General features: G+C 46.5%; 1 protein-coding gene across 4 annotated transcripts in view; it reads left to right on the top strand.

Moving 5' to 3' along the window:
• Window positions 1-11,002, top strand: part of LOC147453869 (putative serine/threonine-protein kinase PBL7) — a 52,624-nt gene that overhangs the window by 19,079 nt on the left and 22,543 nt on the right. The gene's annotated exons all lie outside the window — the stretch shown is intronic.

The raw sequence follows: 11,002 nt of genomic DNA, 5'->3' as shown, positions 1-11,002 counted from the left end.
TTAATACTAAGTAGTTACTCATAATAGAGTAAAAGCTCTGAAAAATATATGATTTATTTTTTTGCATCGTACGTTACGTCAACGTACGTCTAATTTTTTTTAGTTCGATTAGTACCACACGTCTTCGTACGTGTAACCATCGTACGTGACCGTACGTGTCAACTATGACTAGAGAGCATTGTGCACCATTTCCATCTAGACTGCTCGACCTAGTTTGTGAAGGCTATATATGCTGCCATGGCTAGCGCTTGAGAAAGCAGAAAAGGAGAAGAAGTAGTACCCGCAGTACCTCTTCTCAGTAGTACCCAACAGCCATCAGCATTTTCAGCCCAGAATGCCTAGCGTTTTCAGCCAGCCCTTGGCGTTTCCCTCAACTTGTTCCACCATCATAAGTAGACCACTCTCGCCGACGAGAGTGGGGCCTTCGGAGGAGGGTTTTTACAACGTCGCTGGTGTCGTATCTCTCTTCTCTCTCTATCTCTCAGTCTCATACACTTGCATGCACAGTGTCCAATCACTTTATTGTGATCATAGCATTCTCTCATTAAGAACGAAAGGCTCTCCCTTCCATAAGAACAAAAGGAACCTTGAGCACAGTTCGGAGCACTCATCTTGAGCAAAGCGCAAACATTCATTCCGCTGCACCTAACACCTGAGGCGAGAGGCAATATGGGAAATTCAAGCGACTTACTCATGGAGATGCAACGCCAACAATGGGTTGACAAGTGCGCAAAGAGATGCTTCAATTTTCCAAGGATCCCGAGTATGCAAAATTTTTGACCCAACAGTCGATGACTGAAGTGTATACCCAGTGGCAGAAAGCCAACGAAACACCAATCAAACGGGCAATCAAGAAACGTCCTACTCCGAGGATGTTCACTGAAGAAGAACTCCATGATGTGGTCCAGACCCAAATCAATCAGCTTCTAGATACGAAGAAGACATCGAAGAAACCATCGGAGAAGCACAATAAGGGGACTGACTACCCCGGTTACTTGGGCCGCCAATCTTCTTTTGCATCTGCACGAAAATAGAAGAAGCATGTGCGTTTCGAAGGACTATCCAGTTCTTCTTCCTCTTCTTCCAATAGTTCTTCTAGCTCTTCCTCCTCCGACTCGAGCGAGGAGGACAAAAAGGGCAAGAAGCGAAGCAAGAAACAAAGTTTTGGAAAGAACAAGAAAAAGGCAAAGAAGATCAGATTCCGACCCATTTCTGATAGTTGTACAGAGGAGTCATCCTCTGACAGTTCGGACTCCGACAATCACATGTTTTATGCAAAGAAGAAACACTTTTACAGAGCCAACGAATATGATTTCCTTGAAGACAAGAACAAAACGACGAAAGGAATTTAAAGAGGGTGGACAATCAACGAAATTTGAATCCTTTTTTGGATTCCGAGATATGCTTCGAAGGCTTTGGCTTTCATTCAACAATTTGATATAGCCTTCTCCGGAGGGCTTTACTTAGAGCACTCCAAGATCAAGAGGGCATCATCGTTTTTAAAGAGAAATGCACAAACATGGTGGTCCACTCTTCTTCTGAGGAAAGAAGCTCGACCAAGTGGTTGAAGTTCAAACAGCTCTTTATTTCTTCTTGGCTGACCAGGAGTATGAACGAGATGTGAGATCTGCTTGGAACCATCTTCGGATGACCAAGGGTGACACTTTGGATGTATATTGTGAAAGGTTTTGGCATTACTTTCCACCGACCTCCTCGTTTAAGAAGGTCACTTTCAAAGAACAAATTGAGTGGTTTTGCTGCGGACTCCCTTTAGAGATCCGAGATTACAGTCTTGAACAAAAGTTTGAGTCCATACAACAACTGGTGGGACATGCTAAGCGGAGATTCTCGATACATTCGGGTAACTTGACCTACCCCACTGATGAAGTTTTGACTCAAAGGACCAAACAGACCTTGACAAACGACAATAGAAAGAAGAACTCCCAGAAAAAGAAAGATGCACGACCTTGTTTGACTGCAGAACAGAGAAACGACCATCTCAAAGAGGGGAAGTGTTTCGGTTGCGGGGAACAAGGGCACATCTCCGCAAAGTGTCCGTAAAAGGCACAACAAGAATAGACTGATGTAACAAACCGGTTGACGAGTCAAAGCCCTAAAGAATGGAACCAACTTGCAGATGCTGGCCGAGGGGCCTAAACCCTAAGAAGAACAAGTAACAGAAGAAGAAGTCCTACCAACTTATGGGGACCCCGTCCGATGGGGCCCCAAGTGACATAAAGGATTAAAATAAAGCAGGACCGGCACACACACACAAACTGATGACGTGGCAGATTTTTGAAAACTGCGCTAGCATGATGACGTGGTTGGCTTTACGGATTTCCGCGTTTTGCGTTGACTGTTGTACGGAATTCCGTGATTTACGTTGGCAGGCTTTTGGCTTTGCTTTTTGACCAGATGCTTTTGAGTTTGAAGGCTTTTTACTGAAAACTGCTTTTGGGCCCTAGGGCCTTTAAATATGAGGTTAGGGCTCATTCCCTGGCATGCTTCCTGGAGAAGGTGCAGAGTTTGGAGTATCGGCTTGTACTGTGTTGATGTAATATAAAGAAATACCGAACGGGGCCCCAAGGTTTGGGGCCAATACTCTCTGGGGTAGAATTCCGCCACTTCGTGTCGCGTGTCGTCTCTCTTTCAGTTCAGTTGTTATTGAAGTGCTAAAAGTCTATTCAGTCTGTTCTTTTCTATTGGCACGTGGTGCCCGTCTTGTGACAGTGGTATCGAAGGATCAGGCGTGTGCTTTTCTGAAAGCATACCAGTCCCACAAAAGAGTAGACAGAGCAAACCAGAGACTTTTGGAATTCTAGCTTCGTGCTCCGACCCCTGGACATATTAGCCACTCCCACCCTTACCTCATCGCGCATCGGACGCGCTCCCGTCTTCACCGTCTTACAGGGCATAAGCCAATTAAGATCACTTGCAGGGGAAGGATCCAAATTTGTTTCAAGTCACTGTTTTTCTCAGAAGCAGTGCCAAATGTTGATGTCTACAGCTACCAAGCAGCATACTCCAAGTACTTGGCAAGCTTTCAAGAAAATTTTTTGCCCGAAGTTATATGGTTTCTCACATCTTCCTTCGGAGTGCAACTTCTGGCAAATCGGGGTATCCTGCCATGGAAACCCTAGCTAAAGTTTCTGGACATCTGTCACGAGGACGTGGCAGTTATTAACCATGTCACAGAGATGTGGCAACTGCTAACCTTGGTTGTTGGTTTCTTTCCAATGGGGTTTATTTTATTTGTTTTGAGACCCTCTTTTTGAAGTAGCAAACGGTCGGACATTGTATGGCCAATGTGAACGGTAGATTCACCCGCAGACGGGAAGTGGTCGGCACTGGAATTCGTATGGTAAGAGGATGTCTAGGCTCAGAGCAAGATCATATAGGTCCCCCCGTCGTACTTAGCAAGTTGGTGGATACTAGGAAGTGAACTCAATTAAGGCGTAAAGTCAAGGTGGGACTACCAACAAAAAGTATCCGACAGTTGGGCCACATTGCATTTTTGGATGCGGTCCCAATGAGGATAGATGGTCAGAAGACCAGTGGGAGCCCAACGGAAGCATCTCCTAAAATTTAGGGAACTGCTATTTTGGGCCACGAAATGTGTTCGCGTCATTACCTTCGGTATGACTAGGGGAACACTTTACAACTCTGCCGCGAAGTCAACTGACGCACCAGTTGAGATATTTTTAGCAGGGAAAGCCCAAACTCGGAAACTGGGCGACGTGTCAGCTTGTGAGCGATTCTGCCACTCTGGGAGGCAAAAACGAGCTGCATATCATCAAAGGGGGCGCCATTTTCAGCCACAGGCGGATTGCAACAGGTACAGAAGCTATGGAATGCTTACCTTGCCCTCTATGCACAGTATGGTGACGGGAGTGATGCCCCGCACGCTACATACTGCTCTCTTTTTCCCCTACGTGCAGTTATGTGATGCCCCACAAGAGGGCTACTCATTTGACTGATGTACAGTTGTGTGGGTTCATGCTTTTGTGCTGAGGCAAGAGCCTCCTTGAGCAGGAACAGGGGTAGCTAACTGCTGCTCCAAAGCAGGCACTGGTGAGGGTCATAACCTCACCGTACAGGTGCAAAATCAGCGCTGTGTATGCGCTGTAATTTGACTGTTTTTCAGCCATACGGACGCCAGGATCATTGGGAATCGTGCCCCACTGGCAAAGGACAGTTAGGGGACTGTTTGGGGCTGAAAACAGGGCAAAAACCAGTAAATACAGCGTGCTGAATTTACTGTTTTTGGACAGGAATCAGAGGGTATACGTCAGTGCAAGCGAGTTCCAGCAGGGGAATGGGTTTCGCGCAAGTTTTGGGGTTGTTATGCTGCCGAAATTTGGCCAAATCAAATGGTATCTAGGTGGATACACGTGAAAGATTCCCAGGACCTTACCTTGTAATTTACCCTCCTAAAGAATAAAGAAATACCGAAAGGGGCGCCAATTTTGGGACCTACAGGTTGTCGGCGTCTGCTCGGAGCATTCTAGCTTCCGAGCCGTGTGTGTATTCAAGTGTTAACTCCCGTCGCAGGTTTTCTTTGCAAAGTGCTCTGTGTGTGTGTTTAAAGTAAAGAATTTCGGGTGAAAGCCAACGCCTACCGCCCTACGGGCCGGTTTCATGGTTCCGTTGCCGGGACATCAATCACTTTTTCCTCAAAGAGTGAGCCTGGATTGTTCAGGGTAAAGACACACAGTGCAAGAACACGGGGATTACACTATGGCCGACAAGGGGAAGGGAATTATGGAAGAGGGTTTCTCTCCAAAGGACAGGCAGGAGATTCCTATGGTTTTTGAGATTGGCAAGAGCTCACGGCCATGTCAGTCTGTACCTCCTGTCAACGTGAATGTCCCTCCAGTAGTACAGGGCTTTATGACAGGGCAACTTGAGGATGATGCGTTTAAGACTCAGTTAGTTGCCGCGGTGAATGTCTTTTCGCAGCTGGTGCAGAATCCGAGGTTTATGGAATTCTTGCAAGCGCCACCAGTGCAACAGCAAAATAGGCAACCTACGCCGCGTACGGAGCTTGTTGAAGCTCAAGCCCAGGTACTTCATGAGGCGCAGGAGGAAAGGGAACACTCGCATGTTGCGGAGTCGGGGGCTCCAAAGCAGGTTCCTCCCGTGCTTGAACAGGTGGCTAGAACGCCTATTCCACAGGTTATGCCAGTTCAGCCCGCCACCTTTCAGAGCCAGCATGCTGTCTTGAATGGACAGGGAGCTGGATACCAGGCTATGCACTCAGTTTTTCCACCACCCACGGTACATCCTGGGTATTTCGGGGGTGGATCAGTGTTCCAAAGTATGGCTGGTTATGCGTCTGGAAGTCAGCCGTACCTGCCAGGAACAGTGTTCGGGGGTATGCAAGGCATCATACCAAACCCCATGTATGGTACTATCGGCATGCAGCAAGGTTTCCACGGCAACCAGGGCCAGTTTGGGGTGCCACAGGGTCATTTTGGCATGGCTGGTTTTTCTGGACAGCAGCCAGATATCGCACCTCTGACGCAAAATGTGAATGGCCAACACGTGCCGATCATGCCTAGTACAGTGCCCATGTTGCAGACCATTCCGTATGACAACTTGGGGGCACTAGAGAAGCCGAAGGCTTACAAAGAAGGTGGTGCAGCGGTAAAGTTCAGTACCTTCAGTGGTTTCGAGGACAAGACAAAGGCACTCACTTTCCTCCAGCAGTTTGATACAGCTTATGCAGGAGGGAATTTTACAGAGGCCTCGAAGGTCAGGAAAGCTGCCACTTTCTTAAAGGACAATGCGCTTACATGGTGGACGACATTGTTAATGCAAGGACAACCACCCGCCACTTGGGTTTACTTCAAGCAAATGTTTGCATCTGCTTGGCTATCAAATGAATTTGAAGCCGATGTCTTGACAGATTGGCACCAGCTTACAGCAGCTTCGTGCAAGAGCTTGTTGGAGTACAATAGGAGGTTTTGTAAAGCATTACTCTCAGTGACCTCCTACAGATTTGTGCCATTGACAGAGCAGATAGAGAAGTATTGTTGTGGGCTGCCTAAAGGGCTTCGCGATTACTGTACAAAGAATAGAGTGGCTACCCTCACTCAGCTTATGGAAGTTGCGAACACTGGTCTTGCCCTGTTGAAAGGAGAGGACAGTGGATTTCCGAGCAATGATAAAGGAGGGCAGCAAAAGAAAAATTCAGCGAAGAAGCCCTTTGTGAAAACGGCTCCTGATGCGTCACAGGGGTCAGAACAGGCCACCAAAGACAAGGATTCAGCCGGGACTTCTGGAGCGCAGGCAAAGAAACAGAAAAGGAAGCCTTTTGTGCGCAAGTCGCTCGAGGAAAAGAAGGTCCTAATGGCTGAGAACAAATGCTTTATATGCGAGCAGCCTGGTCATATTTCTATAAATTGTCCACAAAGGAAAAGGCCAGCTGACTCAGAGGATAAAGAAGACCAGAAAGGCAAGAAGCCTAAACCCACAGCAGGTTTAGTGCCAGACATGGTGGGTGACAGACCCAACACAGATGCCAGTGAGTTATGCAGGGCATGGGGTAAAGTTAGGGATCAGACGGCACTCATCTTCTTTGATCCAGGTGCCAAAGCCAACTTTATCTCACCAGAGTTAGCTATGAAGCTCGGCATCAAAGCTGAAGAGATGGGGTACACCGCAGAGGCAGGGTTGGCATGTCCTGGCCACTCAGAGTGTGTTACTCCCATCATTGGAAAACTGCGTCTGCATATTCAGTCGTATGTGGACATTGAAGAGTTTTACATCATGCCGCTCGAAGGTTGTGACGCCTTGTTGGGGATCCCGTGGATGTTCCGAGTGCATGGAGTCTTGGATGCCTACAACAAAAAGATCACTGTACAGCATAGGGGCAAAACTCACATCTTGGATGTAAAGCTTAAAGGAGAGTCAGTCCCTATTGTATCTGCTTCTGCTATCACTTCTGTAATAAAGAATCATCTTTCTGTGTACTTGATTTTTGCACGTGATGTCTCAGATAGGGATCAGTCAAATTTATCTGTGTTAGATAAAGAAAGGTCAGCATTTTTGCAAAAGTTTAGTGACTGTTTTTCTGATTCATTACCGTCGCAATTACCGCCAGAGAGACCTGAGGACCATCGGATAGATTTGGTGCCAGGGTGTAGCCCACCAAATAGACCTCCCTACAGGGTTAGTGCGGCGCAGCAGAAAGAGATTATGGGCCAGGTTGAGGAGTTATTAGAGAAGGGGCTGATTCAGCCTAGTTCTTCACCCTTTTGCTCCCCAGTGCTCCTAGTGCAGAAGAAGGATGGCTCATGGCGCATGTGTATTGATTACCGTGCGTTGAATAAGAATACCATCAAGAATAGGTTTCCTATTCCTCGCATTGATGATATTCTCGATCGTTTAGAGGGTGCTGCAATTTTCAGCAGGATAGACCTGAAGAGTGGGTACCATCAGATTCGTATAAGCCGAGAGGATGTGCACAAGACTGCGTTTAGAACGACATTTGGTCTTTATGAGTTTCTAGTGATGCCGTTTGGGCTAACAAATGCTCCAGCCACGTTCAACAGAATGATGGACCGGATTTTCCGCTCGCATCAACAGTTTGTTGGAACATTCTTCGATGACATGATTGTGTATTCGAAGAATGAAGAGGAGCATAGGCGTCACTTGACCATTGTGTTCGAAGAGCTGCGCAGTCACAGGTTGCTTGTCAATCCTAAGAAAAGTGAATTCTTCCTTGAAGAGATCCACTTTCTGGGCCACATAGCCTCAAAGGATGGTGTAAGAATGGATCCCGCAAAGGTCGAAGCTATCAAGACATGGCCAGACTTGAAGACTGTGCACGATGTCAGAAGCTTCTTGGGATTGTGTTCCTACTATAGAAGGTTTATCAGAAATTTTGCAGAGATAGCATCGCCTCTTCACGCATTGCAAAAGAAAGAGGTCACTTTCAGATGGACCCAAAAAGAGATTTCAGCTTTTAGTCTCTTAAAGGAAAAGTTGACTTCAGATCCAGTTATTGTTTTGCCAGATCTCAGGAAGTCATTTGTGGTCCAGTGTGACGCGTGTGGCAGTAGCATCGGAGCAGTGCTAATGCAAGATGGACGGGTAGTAGCCTATGAAAGCCGAATTTTGCAAGGGCCAGAGAGGACTATGCAAGTCTATGAGAAAGAGCTCTTGGCCGTGATTCATGCGCTTTCTAGCTGGAAGCACTACCTCTTAGGTGCTGATTTTGTTGTCCAAACAGATCATCAAACCTTGCGATACTTCTTGACACAGTCAAAGTTATCCGAAAAGCATATGCGATGGGCAAACATTCTTTCCATGTTCCACTTCCAGATTATGCATGTGGAAGGCAAGAAGAATGTTGTGGCTGATGCGTTATCAAGAAAGCCACAAATTTCAGCTGTGTCAATTCCTTATCATCATGAGTTAGATGACATGAAGAAACAGTATACTGCTGATGAAGATTTTGCAAGGATCTTTGAACAGTTACAAGAGGGGCAACATCACGAGCACTACCTCCTCAGAGATGGTTTTATGATGATGCATGGCAGACTTTGTGTCACTAGGCCACTGCGACATAAGGTCATGGAAGAGAGTCATGTCCCACCGTATGCAGGGCATCGTGGCATTGATGCAACAATTAAAGCGGTAGAGACGTTCTTCTATTGGCCTACCTTGAGGAGAGATGTGGATGCCTTTGTGCGAGCATGCATAGTTTGCCAAAAGGTCAAGTTTGACAGGCAAAAGGCACCAGGGTTGTTACAACCACTGCCGATTCCGGATAAGCCATGGGAAAGCATTGCTATGGACTTTATCTTTGATCTTCCAAGGACGCCAACAGGGAATGATGGTATATGGACCATTATCTGCAGGTTCAGCAAGCAGGCCCATTTTATCCCTGTCAGGAAGAAGATAAAATCTGATCAGATGGCACGCTTGTTCATGTACAATGTGTTTAAGTACCATGGTATGCCACAATCGATTATCAGTGATCGTGATCCTCGCATGACCAGTTTGTTCTGGAGAGGATTGTTTGAGAACATGGGTACTATGCTCAAGTTCTCGTCTTCGTTTCATCCACAAACTGATGGACAGTCAGAAGAGGCCAATTCTACTGTCTTAGATCTGCTGAAATGCTATGTGTCAGATAATAAGGGCAAATGGGAACAGTATTTGCCTATGCTTGAGTATGCGTACAATAATACGGTGCATTCGTCTACTGGCAAAGCACCTTTTGAAATTGTTGAAGGCGGCAAAAAGGTTCCTCCCATTTTGCATACAAAGGACAAGATCTTTGAGGCAGATCGATATGTTGAGAACATGGATGAGATGTATAAGAAGATTAAAGTTGCCTTGGAGAAGACTCAGGCAAAACAGAAAAATGCGGCTGATCGTCACCGTCGTGAATTGCTACTATCATGTGGTGATTGGGTTCTTTTAAGGTTCGAAAAGGCAAGGTTAAAGAAGATGAAGGGTAAGGAACGGCTGTTTCCTAAGCTCAGCATGCGTTACTATGGGCCTTTTCAAGTGCTTGACAAGATCAGCGATGTGGCTTACAGGCTGAAATTGCCTGATGCATGGAAGATTCATAATGCGTTTCACGTGAGTCTTCTAAGACCCTTCGTGGGTGATGTGCCAGAAGATATGCCAGTTGAGGATCAGCCAGAAGTTGAGGAACTTGATGAGATCCTGGTACCTGAGCAAGTTTTGGCACATAAGGACAGAAAAGTTAAAGGACAAGTTGCAAGACGCTATTTGGTGAAGTTCAAGAACTATCCGCCTATGGATGCAAAGTGGATGGAAGAGCATGAACTGTCAGAATCACCAAATGTATTGCAGCTTTACCTTGAAGCCTTTGGGTTACAGCCTACTTATGCCCCAACCCAACGTGTGCAAAGGAGGGGTAATGATAGAGCTAGTACATCAAATGTACATATGAATTCAGTGCCATAGATGGAAATGGCAAAAGTATGAAGGCCTCATTAAGTCATTTGTATCTATGTATGTTACGACCTTTCTTGCGGATACATGCGATGATAAAAGAGTGGTAATAGCACAAGATCATCAGTGGCGTGTATTTATGGTATGCAATCGAGGACGTTTGCGATTTCAAGAGGGGGGTATGTCACGAGGACGTGGCAGTTATTAACCATGTCACAGAGATGTGGCAACTGCTAACCTTGGTTGTTGGTTTCTTTCCAATGGGGTTTATTTTATTTGTTTTGAGACCCTCTTTTTGAAGTAGCAAACGGTCGGACATTGTATGGCCAATGTGAACGGTAGATTCACCCGCAGACGGGAAGTGGTCGGCACTGGAATTCGTATGGTAAGAGGATGTCTAGGCTCAGAGCAAGATCATATAGGTCCCCCCGTCGTACTTAGCAAGTTGGTGGATACTAGGAAGTGAACTCAATTAAGGCGTAAAGTCAAGGTGGGACTACCAACAAAAAGTATCCGACAGTTGGGCCACATTGCATTTTTGGATGCGGTCCCAATGAGGATAGATGGTCAGAAGACCAGTGGGAGCCCAACGGAAGCATCTCCTAAAATTTAGGGAACTGCTATTTTGGGCCACGAAATGTGTTCGTGTCATTACCTTCGGTATGACTAGGGGAACACTTTACAACTCTGCCGCGAAGTCAACTGACGCACCAGTTGAGATATTTTTAGCAGGGAAAGCCCAAACTCGGAAACTGGGCGACGTGTCAGCTTGTGAGCGATTCTGCCACTCTGGGAGGCAAAAACGAGCTGCATATCATTAAAGGGGGCGCCATTTTCAGCCACAGGCGGATTGCAACAGGTACAGAAGCTATGGAATGCTTACCTTGCCCTCTATGCACAGTATGGTGACGGGAGTGATGCCCCGCACGCTACATACTGCTCTCTTTCTCCCCTACGTGCAGTTATGTGATGCCCCACAAGAGGGCTACTCATTTGACTGATGTACAGTTGTGTGGGTTCATGCTTTTGTGCTGAGGCAAGAGCCTCCTTGAGCAGGAACAGGGGT

This window comes from Adiantum capillus-veneris, chromosome 7, assembly GCF_014529385.1.
Source record: "Adiantum capillus-veneris isolate H3 chromosome 7, ASM1452938v2, whole genome shotgun sequence".
NCBI lineage: Eukaryota > Viridiplantae > Streptophyta > Polypodiopsida > Polypodiales > Pteridaceae > Adiantum > Adiantum capillus-veneris.
The sequence above is the reverse complement of the archived record's forward strand: the minus strand, read 5'-3'. Positions and strand labels throughout refer to the sequence as shown.